General features: G+C 38.8%; 1 long non-coding RNA gene across 4 annotated transcripts in view; it reads right to left on the bottom strand.

The window, feature by feature from the left end:
* The window catches only part of LOC124160155, a 143,920-nt gene that overhangs the window by 16,029 nt on the left and 102,735 nt on the right, over nucleotides 1-25,156 (bottom strand). For 3 of the 4 annotated variants that reach the window (XR_006865095.1, XR_006865098.1, XR_006865096.1), the window contains 2 exons: nucleotides 4,535-4,877; nucleotides 852-940 (listed from right to left, as the gene is read on the bottom strand). This is a non-coding gene — a long non-coding RNA (uncharacterized LOC124160155). Of the gene's footprint in view, nucleotides 1-851; nucleotides 941-4,534; nucleotides 4,878-5,131; nucleotides 5,267-25,156 lie in introns of those variants that run through there. The other variant, XR_006865097.1, reaches the window with a different exon arrangement.

Genomic DNA, 25,156 nt, shown 5'->3' on the forward strand with positions numbered 1-25,156 from the left:
TAAAGGATGAATAAGGGTTCCTGGCTAACAACTGAAGAAATCGCGGATGCAAGCTTCATTTTGAAATTTAAGGTTCCCGCAAAATCAACAACGAAGCAGCGTGGCTGGCATGAAATGCACTGTTCCAAATCCACTGTTAATATCTTATACTGACAGTCACTGCGATAGAACTAATCATTTTTACATTCGTCAAAAAGGTAACTAATCACCTGAAGTACTAGAAGTAAGCTACCAGATTGTCGTAAGGATCTTAAGTCCTACAATCAAGCCGTTATGTTCGATGTTCTAAAAACCACGAAGCATGCACAGATAAAACTACTCACAGTTTACTTACTCATTTCAAATGTCGACACTTCATAACGGAATGTAAATGTCATAATTTACACCTGTTCTACTCGGAAACAATCACTACGTACTTAATCAAAGGTCAAACGAATTTTATGATTGAATATTCACTCTGGAAAAAAACAAGTACGGAATATCGTAGAAATGCCGTTTAACGTCCAGTTTTCTCAAAATAAATTATTTAAATTCAACTGGTTTAAGAATAAAAAAGGAAGATATTAATCGGAGAGGATATTTCCCTATCACTATAGTTCTTTTTAAAAACTTCTCCGACACTAATATTAACTTCGAGGCACATTTCACACATAAGTTAATAAAATTTGGAGTGTGAAGACTGTCGGCGTAATAAATATTGTCACTCAAAATATGTGCCACTCTGATCACGATAACTGAATGGTTTTGAACAAATAGCATTTGCGAAGTATCCTACACTTCAGAGAATAAATTGAAAGTGCATTAACTTAAATATGAAAAGGATTCACCGAAGAAGTAGTTACGGTACTCACCTCTTTACCCCAAGAGAGCTTGCCGCGAACTGAAGTCCAGATACAGGGGAGGGGGTGTTCCGATACTCCGTCAGCCATGTCACGTGTTCCTGTGACGTCACAATAATTTCGAACCGATTTATTTTTTAGGCAAAGATAAATCTAAAAAAAAAACCTGGATACCGTGAAGGTCATTTGAAATTTTATCCAATAAAATACATCAACAAATACGGTCATTTTCTATATTATTATTAATAAAATATATCGCGCGGAAAATCAATAATACGATTAACCAATGAGATTCGTTCATTTAATGCCACTGTTATAGAAAAATAGCGCGGAATTTCTCAATGGGCCAACGGTCGAAACACACGTGATCAATGTTCCAGAATGTCCTATTCATCTGCGAAGGTCATTAGGTACGTTTGAAAAACACGTCATCGCATTACGAAAAACAGTATAGCAGGTTGTCAACGGTCGGCATTTAACTGTGGTCCCCATAGTAGCACCTCCCCTTCCCCCTGCTTACAAAGAAAGTACACCTCATTCCCTCACCAACCGTCCTTTCGCCAGAGTCACACTTCTGAATGTTTTTAAATTATTACATTCATTTCCTGGACTCTTCTAGCCGTTCCTACGTACGTTGAGGTCACCATCTCATCATGCAGGAACAAGGATGGATAGCGATTACTACAAGCTACAGATCAACGGAAATACTGAGAAGAAATACAGCGGTATTGACTGAGGTAGGTGAGCACAAGTAATTTTTGTGAAATGGTGAAGAGAGAAAGTAATTCTAATCACGATTGTCCTCAAGCATTAACATGTCACTAATGTAGCTCATCATGTAAACTTATTGCATACGTCTGTGAATAGCGGAGATATGTTGTGAGTTCGCGAGCGGTAACAGCATTGCTAATCACACTATGCCATTGGTACATAAGGGATAAGTATTTAGTGCATAAAAACTCTCTCCTTTACGATCCATTATTTGTCATCGATGTATCAAGTTTATCGAATATTTAAATATGAAAACCACAATAAACATTGGTAGCTTCAATTCAACTCTTCTCCTTAAGGCTAATAGCAATTGCATCTTTTACAATTCTATCCCAATAGTTATTTGTGCGGCACAATACCTTCGTATTTTTAATGTCCATCCTATGACCGAGGTCCTAGCAATGCTCCGCTACCGCCGACTTCAGCGGATCAAACAGGCGTATGCATCTTCCATGCTCCGTCAGACGTTTTTCGATTGTGCGGCCAGTTTCCCCAATGTAAACGTTACCGCACTCACACGGGACGCTGTACACTCCCGATCCCGAAGGTCGTTTGCATTGCTTAGATTAACACTCCTTCGGATCTACGAATTATTTCGGTGGTATAGATTCTATAAAACGGAAATATTCTATTCATTTTGTAGTTGTACGCCAGCTGCGAATGAGTCGATATTCTCATAATTGCTGCCTTAGGTTTAATCGCAAAAAAGCTTTCTAATGACACTCAAAAACTATTTTACATCTTCTTAATTAGCCGAGCGTGAACAATAAAATCTAGACAGTAGCAAAACAGAGCTGTCAATTACTTCGAATATCTTCAATCTTCGATACGAACTGTGATATTCAATTAATTCCGCGATGTGATCATCTTCTTTCACTGTGCCACATATATTGATAAAATATGCTAACTTTCATGCTCGTTTTTGCATTTTTTTCATTTATAATGGCGTTAGTTACTACTTATCACACCTTTCTTGGCCTCAAAATAGTGCCGCTAACTAAGCCTGAATAATTATATCATTATACTTTCATGTGAACGCCGATGAAATTATAATAGCTCTTGATTGTGTTGTAAAAGTAATATAATAGTATTTATTTTTTCTGGTCATTCGCAGATTCGTTTCCCTGATAGCCAAGCTCAACTGAAGCCATGTTTTGGTAGAGTAACCTGATGCCGTCTTCTTTATGCTAAGAGATTGCTAAATGGTTTATTACGAACCAACTGAAGATATAAGCGAGTGTTAAAACTTCAAGGAAAGCATAAGGACGGACAGATTAAATTGATTTCTTTCCGTGAAGTTAAACAACATTATTGGTCTTCATCGTCGAATCTTACTCAAGGTAAGTCATGTCGTTATGATTTCATCATTAGCATTAATCAGTTTGTAACGACTCAAATTAATTATCTTTGATATGGCAAGTTTTATTCTTCAGTGAAGGCATAAAAACTGGCATCTTGAGCTCGTTTAAATATATTTTAAATTGATACAAATTTTGGTTAATACAAATAAAAACATTGTCAATTAGAATTATTGCGAATTTTAGGCGCCACTTCTTGGCGCCTCCACGCATGTCTATTTGAAGTTCTGTGTTTAGAGCGGTTAAGTGAAGGAGATTTCGCAACAGATCATCGAAGCCACTATGATTCGACGCTAACATTGTTTCAAATTTCAAGGAAAAGCTGTATGGAAATAATCAATGAATTTCAGCTTCAGCACAAGCCAAGTTCATTGGTATTAGCATTGTCACTTTCACTGGAGGGAAATTTCAATTTTCAAAATTGAAACTAAATGAGCTTATGGATTGTAATAAACGTTTCCGAATGGGAATATTTCTGAATGTGTAATTCAAACTTTGGCAGAGTGGTTTGCTTATCAGTATTGTGTAATTTAATGATAATTATCGCATTTAACTAAAGCTGAAGAGACACAATTCGTCCGCTTCATAGCTTTTAGATATGACGTAAGCCGACAAAATATTTATTCAATATACTTGATAATTCTCTCGCAACTCACGAGTTATGGCAGGACAACAGGGAAGGTCACGTGGTTAACCTCACCTTTCAAACGGTTTCGATTTTTCCGTAAACCACAGGACGAGGGAAAAATATGGGGAGGAATTTATCTTTGATAAACAAGAGAAATAAGTAGATGGGGTAGAAATATTGAGTTAGCACTTATGGCTTGTAATGTGTCTGAGATTTAGACGGTCGGTACGAAAGGGATCAATTGAAGGTGTATACTATGAAACACGAAAAAGAATAGGTTGAGATTATAGCAAGTCATACGATTACTTCCTCACGTAGGTTTCCATATACATGTGTTAAAAGCGCCGTGGGAAGTGGAAAGGAAGATTATCTACTTCTTTCAACCAAACACCTTTCTCCCTTCAACTGACTTTTCCGAAGAGGTGTTTCAGTTGTTCTTTTCTATCTGATCCTCTTTTCACTGAACAAATACCTTTTTGAGAACTTTGTGTACACGACCCTGTTTACACTTTCAGACACTTTACAGATTAAAAACTGTTAGAAATGGCGTATCATTAGAGTATCATTATGGGGTGCAAAATTAAAGTATTGGAACATTACGAAGTTGTATACGAGCATTCCGAATATTCATCCCGAGGCATCCTCATTCAACTTATTCGAACCTGTGAAAATTCGGGCATTTACATCTAGGGCATTTACATCTATTGAACTAATCTGGAAATCCTTTTTTATTTATCCCGCTACACTACAAAAACGGACAGCTCCAACATTCAAAGAGTATTTTTCATTTGCAAAGAGACTCCACGAGTTGGGTCAAGGAATTTTCCTCTCCCCAGGAAAAAAAAGATGGAGCTAAATCAATTCTGTTTTAAATTATTTTCTCAAAAACTTTATAACCTCCATGGTGAATAAAACTTCAAGAGGAGAAGACTACCTACCTTTTACTTGCCCCCAGGTCCATCGGCGACAGAGCTCATCTTTAAAACAGCAACTCTCCAAAATACTTATATTCACCAGCACTTCACATTTAACACAACACTGACAATGAATTATTTCATGGACCCTAGACACTTTCACTTCACTCTTTAGCCGATGATTAACACATTCTGGTAGCTTCACATAATTCCAAGAGAAATGCACACTGCATCCTTCGTGATGAAGGACCAATTATAATTATCCAAGCGTTGAGGAAGAGGCTTGAAGAAATCGTTGACAGTTTGATTTTAGGATTGTACTGTCAATCACTGAGTTGATTGAATTCTTCACTCCACATTTCGTAAACTGTAAAAAGATCAAGAAGTAACTTTAAGCTGTAGCACTAAAAATTCGGTACTGATGAAAGGAGGAGTTGTTAATCATTACACTCGAAAGGAATATGAAGTCAAAACCAAGGATGTGGGTACAAAAACTCCAATAATTGTGACCAAATCATATTGCCAAAGAATGTTTCCTTCTTGGTAAAAAATTATGAACAATTATGATTAAATTTGTAGATTATCATGGATTAATAGGTTTTTTACGAGAATAGTTCTTACATGTACACTTCAGCGACGGAGGATACACCTCCTTACCCTAACCGAACTGATGGAATGAGGAGGAAAACCAAAGTGACGCACAGTTTCTTACTACACGTTCTGAGAGGTAATGGAGGTCGGGGAATCACTAAGAATATAAGGGGAGGTTGCCGTGAACAAATAGCTCATGTCGGAGTCAAAATTGATGGCCCGATTTTGAGTCGAAGTGCATCGCGAAGGCGTTCGGGAGAGGTTCGGTTGGCGCGTCGTAGGGTGGAGAGCTGGTTGTTAAGGGGAGGTATTGAAGGAGAAGAAGATGGGATGGGGGAAAGGGAGTCTCAAAGGCACAACAAAAGAGACCCCATACATTCCTCTCGTTACGTCACATGCATTGTTCACAAGGTTCGTTTTACTGCGAATAGTCGCACAGTCAGCTCTTATTTTAATTTGACTGTGTTAAATCAATGTATTTACAAGTACGAGTTAAAACGTGAATAAATGCACCAAATCACATGAATGTGGACGTACATTTTGCTGTTATGCGTAATATTTCTATGACCGTTCGGTTTGCATGCGGTGGTCCTCTTGCATGCTGCAAGTTGGTGATTAATCACCCCCTGCCAAACACCCTGAAAGGGGCACGAAGAGAATTATGTTGATGTTAATACATTTACTTGCACGATTTAATCCATCCTAATACCAAACATAGATACCAAGGAGATGTTTATCATCATATACGTAAGAGACATGTGATTAATATTTCCAATGATAAGTCCTAACTCGATTATTATAGTGAGCTTCAATGGTTCAACTCAACTATATTAAGGATCACGTGATTAACTTCCATCCAAATGTCAATTCATTTTCGTAGCATGAACTGTGCTATCCGGAAGTGCAATACATTAGTTATCTTATGCTATCACCGCATGATATATAATATTATTGCATAATTTTTATTACTGGGTGGAGGTAGGTGCGATGCTGGTAGGTGACGACGTTTTTAGTTTTCTGATCCCCCGGGATTCTTAGGTATAGATGGCTTAGATGTAATGGCTATTATTATGTACCTGTATATTTTTCATTTGTATTTAATATTTTCTGCCTTCTTTTTGATCTACCTGATTTAACATTCTGTGCCAGAATATTTTCAATTTTTTTTCATTTTTTGTATGTTCTATTATCATTTCCGAGGGCTGTTTTTTCAACCTGCAATGGGTCATGAGTAAAAGAAGAAGTGATCGAGTAAAAATCATTTCATTGATAAATATTAAGTAAATATCAGCTCAATTTTCTACGCAATTTCCTCGGAGAAATCTCCTCCTTGCGTTGTTTACATTCTTTATAAATCGTTGCTACGAATGCCTTTCAAATAATTTTACCGGTTTCCGGAATCTAATCGCCCGCTTTAAATCGCTTTTTCCTAGCCAAATTGTCACCCCGGCGAAATATGCTAGTAAAAAATAGCAAGTTCATTACTGAACGGATGGTGAGCGTAAACGCCCCATTGAAATTGCTCAAAGAACAGTTGGGTAGCACAAGCGCTTAGGGGACGGGCGCACAGTGGGGCCAAACCCCACTTCAAGTGGACAAAAGTCAAAAAATGAAAATTTGAAATGGGATTTTTAAAATATAAGGTTGGACAATAGGATGTATGAACTGCATAACAGTGTATTTCAAGGGTTGGTATGTGTGCACCTTTGCATAGAAATAGTGTCAAAGTGAGAGAAAAGCGAAGCACCGGTCCCGGAGTTGCAGACGCCGAAATGGACGGTCGATTTTAAACTATGATTACGGTACACTGGTCCCTTTGATTTTATTTTTTTAACTTTCAATCGATTGGAATAAGTATTGAAAATATAAATTTGCTTTTATTATTTATATTTTGGAGAAAATAGCCATGGATAAATTAATAATCATGAATGGAATGCCGTTGCTTTTTCACGATGAAATGTTTTATTTAATTAGAGAAAAGTTATATAATCGGACGGAATATTAACGTGATTTTTAGATATATTATTAATTGAAGAATGAGCTAAATAATGTAAAAGAAATCAACTGCCATCGAGTTGCAAAAGGACTTTTATGATAAAAGATTAGCTATGCATGACAAGCCGAAAGGGTAAATGATCGTAGTTTTTCCCGGCGAATCGAATGAATAAAATCTTCTCGGGTTAAGCACCGGGTCAGGCTTTTTTTTTCGAAGACAAAAGGCTTAACCGAGACTATGGGCAGAACATCAGCCAAATATGGAGACCGCTGATAAATAAAATACAACGGTCGCGGTCACAATTCAGACTCCAAAACCCTTGAGCCAAATTTGAATCGGCTGGTCAACAATGGGCCTCAACCGTTCGTTGGCTAGCTCGCTATAAATATCCGGCGTAGACCAAGCTCGGCATTCAGTCTCAGCCCTGAAGACGATGAGTGAGGTACTCATTGAAACGTTGGCCTCAAAAAGCCTGACCCGGTGCTTAACCCGAGAATATTTTATTCAAGCCGAAAGGGAATCCATCCGGCCGTAATGGCCGCATAAGCAACGGGTAAACTATAATATAAACAGTGTTCATCAAGATATTATTATTTTGTAATAACTGAAAATTGCATGCATTATATATTTTGTCTACTCATAGAAATTGTAGAGAGGCCATTCCCGAGGCTCCCACCCTGTCGTGAATGAAGTGCTCGAAAAGTATATTTCCGTTCAACTGAGGTGTACTTATTCGATTCCGGAATGCCAATTTAGTACTTTTTCACTATCTACGCGCAATAAACCATATTCTATTACATTTTATTTTTGAAAGTTACAACTACGTCTTCAATGTAGTATTTTTTGTGTATTGGAAAATGGTGCATGCAAACTTAAGAGAAAATATTTATTTTTCAATTATGCATGAAGGTTTTTACAAAGACATAGCTAAAATAATTTTGCAAATTTTATATCAGATTTTTTATGACCACTTGGATTATTTACGTGAACTGTTTTATTTTTATTATTTGAAATTTTCATACATAATCTATTTTTACAACTAATCAAGTTACTTTTCAGATTCTGAAAGAAATAAAATTGAAAAAAAAATCGAACCGGCGACGATCATTTCGCCTAGTGATTGCGATAGTGATCACTTTCACGACAAAAAAAATCGTGTGATTTAGGCTTAAGCGAGAGGATCAATGGCTGTGATCTTGTTGATGAGGCTTGCTATTCGCCTTAAACGACAACATATATTCTCAGATGACTGAGCTCGTGGTAAGGAGGGCGAGGAGTTACCCGCTGTAGGCAATACCCGTCTGGATGACTCATTCTATCTATGCACTAGATTGGAATTGCACACAGCGTCCAAAAGAACGGAAGGGCTGGCGGGCGCAGAGCCACAATTCGCATTGTACAGTCGCTTTCAAAAGTCGGTCCCCATACCTGGCGCAGCCGTCTCCGTTATTCTCCGAAGTCGACCTTCGCGTATTGCTTACACGTTCCTTGTCCACTGGGGATCGATTCGACTTGATCAGGTAGTACAAATGGTGCAACTTGACTACTTAAACCGTCGTCAAGAGCCCCACGCACGATTTCAGAGGTAGGAAGGCCGCGTGAACCTCCCCCCCCCCCCCCCTCCCACACAGCCAAACAATTCCACCACCGAAGAAAGCGGAGAAGAATATATGGGTTTTCCGGCAAGTAACCCATCGCACGAGGAAGAGAGGAGACATCTGTGTAGTTTGGTAAACTTATACAAAACATATTGTGCAAATAAATTTTCGGAGCATTTCGAGCATGTTACTCCAATTTTTTTTCTTCACATCGCCTGGTGAAAAATACGTAAATATATACGCCTATGTAAATATTGTCATTTGCGTCACGGTTACCATCCGTCATCGCGTTCATCCATGCCGGCGGTTAAAGATTTTCAGACATTTTTTCAATGTTTACAAGTTAAATAGCAGTCAGTCCCCAAGTAGTAGGTTATTCTGACTACAGTAGTGCCTACATTTTGAATAACGCAACTTATTCCCATACTGTGAGTAGAAAATCAGAAAAAGTTTTTAAATTTTTACCGGTCAAAACTACCGGTACGGCAATTTTTTATTGGAGAAGATAATTTTGCATTGTTTTTTCGAAAAAGCAATTGGATTTAAATTTTATTGAATTACTTTTAAGATAAACATAAATTTTCACTAAAAGAAGCAGCGAGATGTTTATTGGCATCAAGTGAAATGGCAGGCTGTTAGACCATAATGCGTCGCAGGAAGTGTTGTCCTTTAGTTTATGGGAAATACTCTTACATTAATATTGTTCATTTTTTTAAGAAAAACAGTACAAGCAACATGTGCGTGGAGTTATGATGGTGAGTCAACCAGTTATGGTGGTCATAGAAAAACATCATTTACCTGCCCTTCTGAATTGAAGGTTTTACGAATCACCGTGCCTGCGCCCCTCCCAACTTCAACTTAACCCTTTAATTAAAAGTGACGCCCATTCGCATTAGGCTCTTTCATTCTAACCATATCCTTACTTTCATCCTTCCCCTCCCCCTTTACCAAAAATCTCTCGACCATGGATAGCACTTCTTCTTTTTTTCCTCTCCATCCTTCTCACCTTTTCCTTTCTTTTTTATACTCACATCTCGGATGCCTTCATTCTTTTCTTGTCCCTCTTTTGTCGTCGCCTAAGTTTCCACACCGTCAAACGCTACATCCCAAGCAGTATATTTGGCAGCTCATAAGTTTAATTTGTATTAATAATGCAGAAATAGTCATTAGGTACCCAACACGGTATATTTTTATCGGATGAATATTATGCGTGCGTAGTTTAGTGTCAGTAGGAATATGATCAGTATTTGTTCGCACGTAAGACTGACTCAAGGTATTCATTACATGAGTGTAAGTTCTATTTATGATGTAAAACCACTTATACATAATAATGTGTAGGATATTGCCCTGCATGATATCAGCAGGCGCCAATTACGACTGGTTTTAGCAGGAAAAAAAGAAGCGAAAAAGGGGGAAGACTTAGGTTAGCCTCTCCATGAAGGGGCAAAGATAAAACATATAGTATTAATATGCCATTAAATGGTAAGAAATAGGCACACAAGTCATGTAATTAATGCTTCCGTTGGTATTTTCATTATAGAAAATATATTAATTATAACTATTAAGACATTCGACCTTTCGATGAACATAAATATGTCGGTTAATTACTTCCTGATACCTCGAATGTATAAAGCATTATTTAAATATTTGTTCATATGGGATATGTTAGTAACGACTGGAATAAATATGATACAGAATTAAACATTACAATTTAGCGCACATTAATATTTTTGATTTCTCGCGTGATGAGACACGTAGAAAAATGTAGTATAAACCATGGTAAACATATGTATCCTAAGAAAATGGTTAGGAATAATGAATGCGCCACATCAAGTGTTTGAAATACTTAAACATAGAGCAATATATATTGATGGTGTTGGTAATAATGTGTTAAAGGTATAATCTAGAAGGTTATTTTGTAGGAAACTTTTTTAATACTCTTTCAGACGTAAATTCCAATTTTCGTTTCTTCCTCATATGTGCGTTGCGACGCAGATACGTCTCGTTATTTTTTAGTGCAAGCCAGACTACTCGGAATATCCATCTCAGAATACTATCAGGGTGGGAATCCCATGGCTGAGAACATATGCTTCGCCTTGTGTTGTGGCACTGGGAGTCGGGGAAGTCGCAAAGTATTTAGGAATAGTGAAGGATGCCTAAGTCAAACTGGCCCGTTCAAGACACAGAAGGCATAGCCAATACCCGAAGTTCGACCTCCGAGAAAAACGTAGTTGCTCGCGCTGGCCGTGGGGACCTACTTTTGAAAGTGACTGTACCTTCTCCTTTGCATCCGAGTAAAAAAGGACCTGCTAAGGCTTCCGAGTCTCCCCATGTCCAACCGAGAGAACATCTGTGGCCCAAGTCCAGGAGAGCGCGGCTTGCGATGGTGTTCCAGGACAGAGAAAAGTCGGTGTGTTCCTGGAATGAGCGGGTGATGGCCATTGGGAAGAAGGACGGACGAGGAGAAATATTTGTTTTCATAAAATTATAACTACAGATAGTCTTCCATGATACTCATACTGAGCGGTACTTAATCTTAAAATTTAGAGTAACTTCCTTTCACACGTTTGAAATAATATGTAATTAGTAATACTTCAATGGACATTAAGTCATTTTAGATTCACATGTGGGGTGTTAACGTACTCGAGACAAAATTAATCTAACATTCGCAATATCGTCGAATTTAATATCTGCCACATGTTTCTGGAAGAAAATTTCTTCGCGTCCTGAGCAAAATACGATAACATGAAATACTTTTGAAAATTCCAAATTTGAAATACCATAAAGCCTACCTTATTAAACCATCCTAAGTTTTATCTTACGCCCATTAAGCACCATGTATTTCTCTCCTTCCACCTTCCTTCAGCAGCATTTGGTCTATATTTTCTTCTCTAATTAAAAAGTCTATTATTTGAGAGCATACATGATTCAATCGCGTAATAAATGTTCAATTACCTCCTAGAAATGTACGTGTGGCCATAAAACAATTGCTTTGGTAATGAGAACTTGTGGGAACTCTTCTCTACCATTGAATTCACATTTACTTATATTAGAAAATTATCTCAATGACCTGAACCTTTTGGGCTAGGCTATAACAAAAAGGACGAGTGTTTGAAACGTAAAGAAGGGTTCATCTATAGCTACATAATTACCCGCAAGCCGCCTAAAAGGCGTGTGGTAGGGGGTGTTAGGACACCAGCAGTTTCCACATAAAAATGAAGTACTCTAACGAAGTTGGGACTAGCGTTTATTAAAATCCTTTATGATTCGGGGGAAAACGAATTCCAATATCTATCCGTCCGGAAAAAAATATCTCTTCATTTATCGCTCCTATTGGACCTGGAAATAAAGTGTGACTCTAATATTATGTTCTCTGTGTCGCTCTTAAAGATATCCATTCACAATTGTTCAAGTAGTCTACGCCTAGCGCGCAGCCTCCGAATCTCCAGCGGCTCCCATCCTAAATGGCTTAACATCTGAGTAACGCTGTCTGTACGCCCTTAACAGTTTTTGAAGGACCGCGCAGCCTTCCTTTGTATTTTATTCAGTTCGCGGAGTAAGTCTTTCTGCACCGGATCCCATACGCTCGCTACATACTCAAGGTGCGGTTAGACGAGTGTAAAATGGCACCTTTCTTATACTTTCTCATCCGAAAATCTTCCGACTATACGCTTGATGAGCCCTAATTTTACAGGGCTATGCCGCAAATATGTACGTGTAAATGTTCCCCACGTGAGGTTCGACGTAATTCCCAGGTACTTCACTTCGTCTGTTGCCTTTATGTTAATACCATCAGCATGCAGCATAAGCATGGTTGTAGTTGGACGAATTCCGCGAGAAATGTACCGTCATGCAGTTGCTCAGGTTAAGTTCGAGTCCCTACTCTTGGCTCCTCAAATGAACGTTGTTTAAGTCCGATGATAGAATTTCGTAGTCGGAGTGATCACTAATTTCGCTATAGATGACTGCGTCGTCAGCAGATAACCGTATTTTATTGCTAATGCGGGAGCAGAGATCACTGATGTATTCAATAAAAAAGGTGGCCCTTTACGCATCCTTGTGGAACACATGATTTAACTTTTACTACGTCAGAGCTCATTTCGTCAAGAACTACTTTTTGAGTACGATCACTGAGAAAGTCGTGAATCCAGTTTACCACTGTTTCGTTTAATCGGAATGACTGTAATTTTTATAAAGGTTTGTTGTGAGGTACCGTGTTGAAAGCTTTCTAAAAATCTAGAAATAGAGCGTCAACTTGTCTTTTCGATTCACCATATTGTAGAACATCGTGAAGAAAGAGCGCGAGCTGTGTTCCGCATAATCTACCTTCTCGGAATCCGTGCTGACAGTCACGGAGGAAGTTACCTCTGTCCAAGAAAGTCGTGATATTGCTCGAGACGGTATGCTCAAGTATATTGTCTATATTCGAGGTTAATGAAATTGGACGGTAGAGGCCTGGGTCATGTCTGTTTCCCTTTTTGAATATCGTTGTAACGCTTGCAATTTTCCAGTAAAGCGGTATATTTGTTATGCTATAATGTAGTGGACTAATTCCGATTTATTTAATACACAGCACCTCACAATCAGCATCACCATGAAATCCGCTGTACGAATGGACAGCGGATTTCATGGTGAGCGCACCTTGAGCGAATCAAAGGACAACGAGACAGCATCGCAAGACAACACAGCGGACACTCTTCGTCATCTATTCACCAGCCCTGATGAGGACACGGTGGTCTCTTTGGGGGTTTTGTCGGCTTCCCTAAAGTTTCGGACGAATATCAGATCACAAGGCATCACGGAAGAAGAGAGTTCCGGATGATTTTGATTTAACTATGTCTGCCACATGGTCATTAATAAATGTATTCAATTATAATAATAACTTCTCGACAAGGCTTGACGACGAATGGATACTATAGCGAGGATCTTCATATACTTATCTATTATAACTTATTAAATGAAGTTCATGGCTCAATTTGGAGCATTGCCCAATTTTGATGTTAAATATCGTAATGCAATAATTTATGTCGATGCCAAAATTTGTACTATTAGCATTTTGTATCCAGCATTCAGAATTACTTGCTTGATTTAAGCAGATTAAATGTATATCAATGATTTAGTAATAAATAAAGACAAAACATCAGCTTCGATGGAGCAGCAGCAGGGTAATGATAAAGTTGTTCTATCACGTTAGCATTTATGGTAAGTATTCGTTGTAATGGCGGCTTGACATACCATCCGAAGAACAGAGTGATGTGTTCCAAACGCACTCCTAAAGTGCTACGGCATGCAAGGTGCAAAACTTGAAAAATCTCCTCCTACCAGTACTTTTATCCGGTAGTATAACTGTTTATAACTAGTATTTGTATCCAGTAACACAGAGTATGAAGCCATCATAGTTTTTATCACCAGTTTAAGCCACCATACCTTGAGAATCAATTATAAACATCCTCTTTGCCATTGTAAAAATTCATCAGCATGTCGTACAATTGTTAAAGAACTCCGCCTTTAGTGTAGTAAGTTTCTAATTGTGAAATTTGTTTAAAAACGTATCTCACGTAAAAAAGGGTTTGTGTCTAGTTATAGCTTTTATATCAATCATTTGCTTTAATAGATTCACTTCCCAACACCCGTTGAGAAGGGTAATCCCCGCAGCCAGCAGCCGAGGGAATTATCTGTGAAATTCCGGGTCAGATCTTAGTAATAACCGGGTAAGAAATAAGTGCCACAAATGAAACATCCAAGGCTTACATTATCTTTTTTTTCTGTAACTCTATAATTTTTATCAGCAACGAAAGTTTACGCGTTGTGGAATTGACAACTAGGTGATTCAATAAATGATCGTCAATTATAATGGCAAAGCAGTGAAGCTGTAACATTTCAAAATGTGATCACATTTTAAATCAGAATTTAGAAGGAAAACGACCTCCAAGAAGAAGCATGGATAAGGTGAAAAAAAACACGAACAACATGTCTATCGTGAGTGCAAATGAGATTAAACCATCGAATCATAGGTATTTTCTTCAATTATGGCATTGAAATCACTTATCTTTTTCTGGAAAGCTATTATCGTTTGATCCAAACCATAAACCTCCATAGCGCCTGAGGGTCAAATGCATTAACCGAGATAAGTATGTTGCCAAGTTAAAGCTCTCTTTCGATGCTGTTTGAATTTGGATTTTAAAATTAAATTTGATTTTTTTTAGTACTTATGACATTCTCCCCTTAGAACTAACAAAATCGGATAGGGTAAAAATTGAAAACGAAAGATTACTTTAATGAGTGACATAAGTGGGACGTAGAGTGCCAGAGGGTAGAGCATTGGAATATTGTTCGAAGAGTCCTTGGTTCCAATCTATCGTGAAGCTTAGAAACACCTCCCCCGCTAACAATAATGCTCGAAGCAGAAGGTGGCCTAGGGATAGCAATTGGGATGAACCTCGATTGGATTATTGATACCTCTGACTGAATTCCATCACATAGGAGGCTGATTCCTGTTGCCACTTCGGTAGCATTTTAATCGGCTCCCAAAAATGTTCTTGGCACGGTGATGAGTGCTATGCGATCCACTTTTTTCCAATAATAGGCTGGTTTCCTGGGGGGCTTTCTACAAAAAGCTTATGCTTACAGTTGAGAGTGCAAGCATAGAAGGAGGGAAACAATTCATTCATGGAGTATGATTCGATAAGGAAGTGAGGCTTGGACGTCGACAGCAGCAGAGAAGTCAAATAGTGGAAGCATTCGAAATGTGGTGCTACCGAAGAATGATGAAGATAAAATTGATATACCGTGTAAGCTATGGAGAAGTACTAAGAAAGTGAGAGAAAGAATAAGTCTTCTAAAAACCTTAAGCAGAAGATGGGACAACTTAGCTGGCCACATTATGAGACATGATGGCCTGATGAAATCAATCGTAGAGGGACAGGTGGAAGGGCAAGGGACGGCCCCGAATGAGTTATATAGGACAATGAGTATAGAGGATGTAAAAGAGAGAAGAAATACGTCGCTATGAAAAGGCTACGCGAATAGGACAGAGTAATGGAGAACTGCGTCAAACCAATCTTCGGATTGCTGCCTAATAATTATGATTTCATGCTTGTAATCCCTCGATACCCAGAAGAGCAGAAATATCCAGGAGCATACTTGTCAAACAACGTTTACTATTGCCAAAACGTAGCAGCATGAATTTTGTCAACACATTGGCTACTATTATCACACATACACACATATCTACTATTGGAGTAAGAGAGGGCGTACTTCTGTAGTGCTGTATGTGAGAGACAATATTGGATGTATTTTTTTATTTTAAACTACATTTTGATAGCATTACAATTAAAATTCTCTCTCATTTCACAGGCGTGTATTGTTGGCTTTCGAACTCAAAAGGTCTTGTTTATTGAAGTGAAGAACAGATTCTACTGTATATGTGCGAGAAGCAGAACTCCAAAATCGGAGGTGAAAGAGTTTTACTACACAAATTGGAGCAAATCCTGGACCACAATGAAAGCCGACATATTTGTCGATATCATCAATAACCATAGATATATAACAAAATGGCGGAGCCTATTTTCAACCCTTTTTTTTACATAAACCTATAGAAATAGTAGACATTATCCCGGAGTTCCGCCAAGTAACCGATACCACGTCGTTTTTCGAAGCTTCTACATTGTAGATCTAAATTTAAACCTTGCACCAACTTGCAACCACGAATTTTAAATCGTTTTTTATAGCGTGCGATCGACTCCGGTTCTGGCCGGCGGCGGCGGAGAGTACGGCGACGCGGCAAGTGCGTGGATGGTCTCATTCACTTTTATGTGTGGATGACAATTATAATAGTGATAGAAAATAATCACCAGAAAGTTAATAATAATAAAATAATAAATATTACTACGAATGAATCTTATTATGCAATCGCTGGGCACTGAAAAAGGTGCACTGAAAGATTTCTTTTTTGAGTGCATTCCATATACTACCACGGAGAATGGCGTCAGAATACGCGTCGGCATGAAGAATACAACGTTGAAGAGTACAGAAGTGGAAAAATTGATAGCAGAAAGCTTTGATACTATTACTTCGAAGAACTGGAAAAAATATGTTGAGCACGTCTTGAAAGAGGAAGAAGACATGTGGCGTGCAGACAATTTGCAGGATGATATAGAGGAGTTGATTGTTCGTCTGACATCGTCTTCATCACCTCAGTCGACGTCGTCTTCAACGGAGGAGCCAGGCCCACAGCCGAGCACATCCCGCTGCATGGAGGGAGTGGAAAATCTCTGCTGATTACGACGCTCGTGTACTATCAATCCTCAGGCAAGTAGTACTTATTGAGATTTGAAAGATTATTGCTATTCATAATTTGTGTACGTCACAAATCGCATCATAATGCTGGCCAAACGATAGCCAATAAATTGAAGAAGAGAACAAAGCTTGAAAAACATTAGCACTAGCCCTAATAGGTGCGTGTTTGGGCGATGCGTTAAAACACTTGTATTAAATGTTGTTAGTAATGTTCTTTACTTACCTCGTCCTAAAATTTTGCTGGGTGAAGGGAGAGGATATGGAAAAACCTGAAGAAGAAAGTGAACGAAATAGAGAGGATAGCAAGATAGGAGAAGATTGTATAAATTGAATGCACTAGACACCATTTGTACCTTGAAGAATATGTGGTAAAATTGAATACTAAGTCGTAATAAACTTTGTAATCGTGAAAAGTTTTCAGAGAATACCCGATCCCTGCTTGAATGTTGTGTGGCGAAAATTTCAAGCGCAACACTCCGTCCGTCGGATGGGACGTTAAGCCGTGGTCCCCTTGGCGCCTTTCATCTAGATGCCGACGCCGGGTTTCTATCCACCCTTCCCTCTCGGAGCAAATGACGTCATTGGTCGGTTGCCTCCCCCAAATACCATACCGTAAGAGGCCACAAAAAATATCTTTAATCATGTAAAATAATCAAACAAATCGGTTTAAAACATTTTCAAGTTGAATACAATAATCAATAATGTTAATTCCCCCTCACCATCCCAATCTGTTTATTTTAGTTTTTATTTTCAATATCGATGGATTTTTCCTCCCGAATCGCTGTTCGTCCAGTCCCCATTGAAGAATGGAATAGATACAAAAATCCACGCCGAGGAGGGCGTGTTTGATATTTATCCGAATAATAATGCGATCGGAATTTTATGAGACTTTTATCATTTGGCGACTCCTTACGATGGCCTACTTCGCTATGACAACGGAATAATTCCGATTAATAGAGTGAAGCACAAATGTCTTGGTGGGGATAAATCTACCCGCAGGGAGGGTGTTATTGGAATTATTACAACCGGTTTTCATTCCGAACGGTTGATTCTGATTATTTAGCATTGCGAGCGGAATTTGCTTTGCCTGAAAATTTTCAATTCGATGGCGATATGAGCTCTTTTATTGACTTTTGAAGGAGTGAAAATTTTCAAAAGAAACGAAGTCTCACAGCCTCGAGGCAAATGGGAATCAACCGCTCTGGATAATTCCGATCAGTTTCAAGCACAGTACCATAGGTCGGATACGACCCCGCGACCTCCTCATTAACAGGCAAGCAGACACTGAGGACATTAATAATGAGGACAATCAGACACTATGACATGAGATAGATGAGCCAGCGAGTTATACTACTGTGATATTTATCCAAACATAATTTTCCATCGGAGGAGAGAGAGAAACTTTTCTTTCATACGAGACGTCCTCGTATCCATTTTATCCGGAGAAACTGTTTTTCTCACGCTGCTCATTATCGATTATTATCAGACTCGTGTTATTTGCTAAGCGCTCAGAGGTAAACATGGATGGAGTTTATGGATCCTAATTCTTCGTTAAAACTTTCGCGGGTGCTCGTCATGTTGAATTAAAACTTTTTGGCTATGTCGCCGCGTCAGATTTTGGGTGGCCCCAATGTTTCCCGACCGATGCTGGTCGCTTTCTCAAGGGAATCTGAAGAGGTGGGATTAAAAATTGGTATATATAGGTATACGTGTCAGGTGGTGGGGGGAGGGGAGTGAGAGGTTGGAGGAGTAGGTTGTCGATTGTTTTTGCCGATTACGGGTTGCCAAGTACGGCTGATTTTAAGGCCAGTGTCTCTGTTAAAGTTGTTTTTCTCCTCTTTAGATATTTCTACTGCTTCTCTTACGAGTCTCTGTTTAAAGCCTTTCACTCTTGCCACAATTTTTGCTTCCTTAAGGTCGATTGTGTGGCCCAGCGCTGCGTGTTCGGCTACTGCGGACTTCGTTGACTGCCCCAGTCGAATTGCTCTCTCGTGCTCCTCTAGACGTGTTTTAACCGATCTGCCAGTTTCGCCGATGTAGTTTTGTGTTGTTTTTTGAAATTGTGGCGAGAGTGAAAGGCTTTAAACAGAGACTCGTAAGAGAAGCAATAGAAATATCTAAAGAGGAGAAAAACAACTTTAACAGAGACACTGGCCTTAAAATCAGCCGTACTTGGCAACCCGTAATCGGCAAAAACAATCGACAACCTACTCCTCCAACCTCTCACTCCCCTCCCCCCACCACCTGACACGTATACCTATATAAACCAATTTTAAATCCCACCTCTTCAGATTCCCTTGAGAAAGCGACCAGCATCGGTCGGGAAACGTTGGGGCCACCCAAAATCTGACGCGGCGACATAGCCCAAAAGTTTTAATTCAACATTTATGGATCCTAACAATCAATATCTTCGCGATGTTTTCCTTTCTTTTTGAATTGGCGGGTGTTTTCCGGTGTCCTTAAGAAATTGTCATCCCCACTCACTAAGCTGAATGCGCCAAATTCCCGCGTCTTATAGGTCACCAAGGTGCTGTGGTGCTTACATATTATTTAATAGGGCGTGGGAAAGACCGATGTAAGATTAGGTTAAGAATTCTTAAATAAGAAAACCCTTGAAGTTTTACTTTAAAAATAAACTTAAAATTGAAAAAAATAAGGACTTATTTCACTATGGAAGCGAGGCTTGTTCGTAGAGAGAAGCAGAGAAGTCGAGAGTGGAATCATTCGAAATGTTGTGCTATCGAAGATGGTTGAAGATAAAATGGATCGACCAAGCAAGTGTCCCAGAGCTGTTGCAAGATACATCTACCTCAAGGAAAACTGGGTCACCCTCTTTGTGTATAAGTGTGGAGTGTTTACTTAAGTAATGGAATCTGTCTACTATTAGGCAAAGGCTGCTCATCTCTCATTGCAATGTACTTTTGTCATTGATATTTGTTGCTTGTGCATCTCATGTGCTTGTAGAATTGTTAATTTCCACAGATTTCATCTCTAGCATGTCATATTTAAATTGTTATTGTTGTATTTCTTTTTCCAGTTATTGTATCAATAAATACCAATGTCCACTGAAGTAAGTCTACGAGATCATTATTCTTACCTACCACCAGATCTCCAGTTGGATTTGTACATTAATCTTGTATTATAGTTACTGCTTTAGTAACCTGGGGAAGTTCTTCAGGAAGATTTTCCTACACTCATTGCTTTTAAAATTCTCGCAATTGCAGTAGCATTATTTAATAGCAGGCCCTATCGTGACGCGTAAAAAAGTTTGAAACACGCGCCGAGATGTGAATTCAAACTTCGCGGCAGTCTTGGACCACTGGCATGGATGGCACTGATATATCAAAACCTACACGCGTTATCCTTATGGGTATGTCGCCCCCATGGTATCAGCATCACTCACTCAGCTGAATGCGCCAAATTCCCGCGTCTAATAGGTGACCAGGGAGCTGTTGTACTCATACATTATTTAACAGTGCGTGGGAAAGACCGGTTTAAGATTAGGTTAAGAATTGTTATGTAAGAAAACCCTTGAACTTTACTTTAAAAATAAATTTAAATCTGAAAATATAAGGACTTCCATTAGTACTTATTTCACTATGGAGGCGAGGCTTGTTCGTTGACAGAAGCCGAGAAGTCGAGAGTGGAATCATTCGAAATGTGGTGCTATCGAAGAGCGATGAAGACAAAATGGATCGACCGAGCAAGTAATGAAAAAGTGCTAGGAAGAATGTGAGAAAACAAACGTCTTCTAAAAACCTTAAGGGGAAGAACTTAGTTGGTTATATTATGAGACATGATGGCCTGATAAAGACAATCGTAGAAGGACAGTGGAAGGGAAGAATGGCAAGAAATGGCCTCGGTTGACACAAAGGACAGGATATAAAGGGTGTAAAAGGGAAGAAATACGTCGCTATGAAAAGGCTAGAGGATAGGAGATGGAAATGGAGAGCTTCGTTAAACCAATCTTAGGATTGTTGACTAATGATGACAATAGTACTATTGGATGGAAGGAGTACTACGGAATTCACGAAGTGGTTATTGATGGGCAGTTGAGAGGAACTGAATTTTATTCATTTCTGTGGGAGGGAGACCCTCGGGCTGGGATTCGATATAAGATTACATGCGCCAATCAATTCCTCGATGACAGCAAGGAGAAAAGATTAGATGGCAATATTTTCAGAGGAAGATTTGGTATGTTGAGATTTGCAGACGATACAGCAGTCATAGCCATGACAGAGAATTATTTTAAGAAGAAATTGATAATAATGGATAGAACAAAGGCCAGATATTAGCTGAAAATTAAAAAAAGAAGACAAAGATATAAATATGCAGCAAAAGAGAAGAGGCTAAGACAAGCATCAAATTCAGAAAACAAAAGCTTGAAGAGGTGAGAAAGCTTTGCTCCATGGGAAGCCGAATTATAAACGGTGGACGAAGAAAGAAGGAAATAATCAGTAGAATAACGCAGGCGAAGAGGGCTTTCTATTGAGCGAAAGAACCTTCTTACAGCTGAGAGTACAAGCATGGAACTAAGAAAACAATACATCAGGTGCTACATACGGAGCATGCCTCTTTGTGGAAGGAAGGTGTGGTCATTGACAGCTGACTCGACTTGTTTATTTGTTTAATCATTCCCAGGTGAGGCCACAACCCGACCCCCTCTTCCCCTGGACCAGCTGCAGAGAAGTCAAGAGTGGAGGCATTCGAAATGCGGTCCTGCCAGAGAATGATGAACATATAAAGATATGGATCGAATGTTTGACTAATGAAGAAGTGCTAGAGTTGGAGAAGAGAGAAGTGAAAAGTAAAACCATAAAAGTAATTTCATAAGCCAAGTCAGTGGCGCAGCGAGGGATGGGAGGGTTTGGGGGATAATCCCACCCCAGAACTGAGAGAAACTTTCAAGTTTAATCCATTTTACTTAATTTGATTTATTTACTGAAAGAAGAGCGTAAGGATTAATGAAATATCCCTCGGAATTCCATAAAATTCGCCATTTTGAAACATTTGTATTCAATATTTTCTGGGGGAGGGCCACCGCACCTACCGCTTATCCTGGCGGGTATACCACACACCTCAGTAGTTGACTTTCATCGGCGCCTAAAACACCATAGCCGTAATTCCTAGCTGCGCCCCTGAGCCACGATATGAGAAATTATGGCCCAATTAAGGTAATTGTCGTAGGAAAGGTTGATTGGATGAAAGGGCAAGGGACGGCCGTGAATGCATTACGTAGGGCAGGTTATAAAACATGTAAAGAAAGAAATAGTACGAAAAAGCTTTCGGATAAGAGAGAGGAAAGGAGAGCTGCGTCAAACTAAACTTATAATTGTTGACTTATGATGTGATGCATGATTTATGTAAGCTTGTTGCTTATGAAGGAATTTCTGAGTTGTTGAATGTCGCGTGAAAACTACAAATCTGTGTTCTAAGGTAACTAGCAGAATCGATCCCATTTGACTGCGGGCGATCACGGAGCGCTATTTTTCTTTCCATATAATCCTTATCGGTTGCGCTCTCAGTAATAACCGGGGGTCTTTAGACACCGTTGTGAATTACTATTAGTTTATCACAATTCCTTTGTTAGTTGTCCATAGGACCAAATTATATAATTAACTAAGAAAAAAATTATAGTCGAGACATTTTGTACAACTTCTCTTAGATTGGCTAAGCTAAGGTTCTTTTTCTTTTTGTTATCAGATACGAGTTCTTTGTCAAAGGAAGTTTCTTCAATTTTTCTCCTCAAATATTATTCTATACAATAAAATATCCTTAAGCGCAATTATTGGTCCGCGTGCCGTGCTGACACATTGACCTTGAGCCTGTACCAAAGCCGGAAGAATGGTAACTGGTAAAGTGTCCATTAACACTGGGGAAAATTCAGACACTTCTTAATTTAAATAAATAAAAGATCGTAACTCTTTTCCACGAAAATTTTTCACTTAAATATGTCTTCTTTCCACCAATTGAAGCCTGAATCTGTTGAAATTCTTAATTTCCCTGATACACTGGTCCCTCCATTCTCCAAGAAACCGTGACTTTGACGACATCTATACCGTGAAAATATGGAAAAAACTGCGAATAATATATTTTAGTTTGATGGGAACTATGATTTGTATTCTTATTTAATGCATAATTAGATGCGCAACACCTCTAGGTAGCCACTCATGTTCATACAAGCGGCACACTCTCTGAGGCACTAATGACTGCCTAGACCAACTAAAGTACTTGTGGATATGCATTACCTAGGCCCTGGCTGCCTTTCTCCAACTGGCCCATGCCCCCTAGTCAATATGATGTCACGGCTCGTTTTCGTTGGAATTTGTTCACCGAATAAATAGATATTTTGTCATTAATCGGCAGTCTCATCCCAAACTTAAGCGTTCAAATCGTTAAATATAGTTTAATAATTTTAAATTAAACAAAATATAGACGCAATCGAGGAGAAAAACGACGTTTTTATTCATTAAATATCCCGAATGCTATTTCCGAGTTACCCACTTTAGACAATTAATGTTTGTGAATTTATGTTCTCTCAAAGTACCTACATATTAATTATTTGAGCAATTGCATGGGTAAATATGCTTCCAAAGTTTTCACATATGCACTTATAATCCCGAGGTGGATGCCAATGGCAAGATGGACGCCGTTCGCTCATATCATTCACGGAAATCATTCAAGTAATTTATAACAGGCCTGAAATTTCAATCGATTATACACAGCGAATGATGGTTATTCGCAAGGCATTCGAATGGAAATTCATCGTGTAAAGCTGCCTTTATACCAGTTGAGCAATGAATTAAAAACTTATTGGTACAATTAAAACATGCCTTTTGTTTAGTGGGTTACTTAACTTCCAAATATGTTTTTAAATGTTGTAATAATCTGTTTATTCTTCTGTGAGTACTTATTATCATTATTATCATAATGAAATGAATTTTCTTCAATATTTTTACTGAGTCTTTTTTATGCAAAGATTTCGAGTACTCACCAAAGTAACTCTTTTCTGTGCTATCCAGTTGAGAAATTTTATCGTGGTGTGGAAAGTTGAAATTATTACGGCTTTATGCTGTTTCATGCATGTATTTGAATTAAGATTGAGCATTGAAAAACTATGTTGCATTTATTTTGGGATTATCCCGGTAGCATTGATGACAGTACCCAAGTAGCCACCCAATATCGGGCTTATGTCGGACCAATATCGACTGCCAGTGTTCTTATGTCGGCCCTATAATGTCTGCCAATATAGGGCCAATATCCAAGTGTAACATTTTACGTTTTTTAGCCGATATTGGCAGCCTATATTGGCCCTATATCGGCAGACTATCGAGAATGTCCTGTTAACTAGTGGCGAATCCAGGATAGAGCTGAGATTACTATAGGGTTGTTTCCTATTTTTTTAGGCTCAAATCGAAAGATTGTTACTCCTGGAATACGTATTTCACGCTTATAGATTTACGATTACGATATCTATTTTTCGCGATTAAATGAAAAGTGAAAATTTTGAAGCGCAAAGAAAACGCAACGGCTAAATATGAATGATGGGAAAACTCCGTGTGACGTATTTCTGGTTCCCGTTGCCGCAAGTGAAGCTACCATGAGGCGAGGCCTTGAGCGCTAATACGACGAGGATGCTAGCAGGTAGCCTTGTACCCAGCTATCTGGTAGCGCTTGGCTTAAATAAGGATTATTAATACCTTATCAAAAAAATAAAACTTTCCGATCTTAGCCAGTTTTAATAGGTGATTATTAAGGCATGTTTCCCTGAGCTATGTGGCTCATGCATGCATTGGTAATCTCAGACGATGTAAAACTCCTATCTACTCTTATAGAAACTAGGTCCCTGTGCCGTCACATGGAGTGGCATAGCATGGGCGCCAGCCTGCCCTTTTTCAAATGACGATAAAATTGACCCTTGCAATTCGTCTAAACCGGTATTTCTATAGCCAAACAGTTTGTATATTATGAATACACTAGTGGTGGGCAACGAATCGCTATCAATGCCATTCGTTTTCTTTGATGAAAGAAACTACCCTATTCTATCTAGAGTAAATTGGATACCAAGGGGGGTGGGGGTGGATCTACTACTGGATTATAACATACCAAAAGCGCGTAAAATATGCCCTAAGTTTGGTTATAATAGGGTGGTTTCCTATTTTT

Source organism: Ischnura elegans, chromosome 6 (genome assembly GCF_921293095.1).
Source record: "Ischnura elegans chromosome 6, ioIscEleg1.1, whole genome shotgun sequence".
Classification (NCBI taxonomy): Eukaryota; Metazoa; Arthropoda; class Insecta; order Odonata; family Coenagrionidae; genus Ischnura; species Ischnura elegans.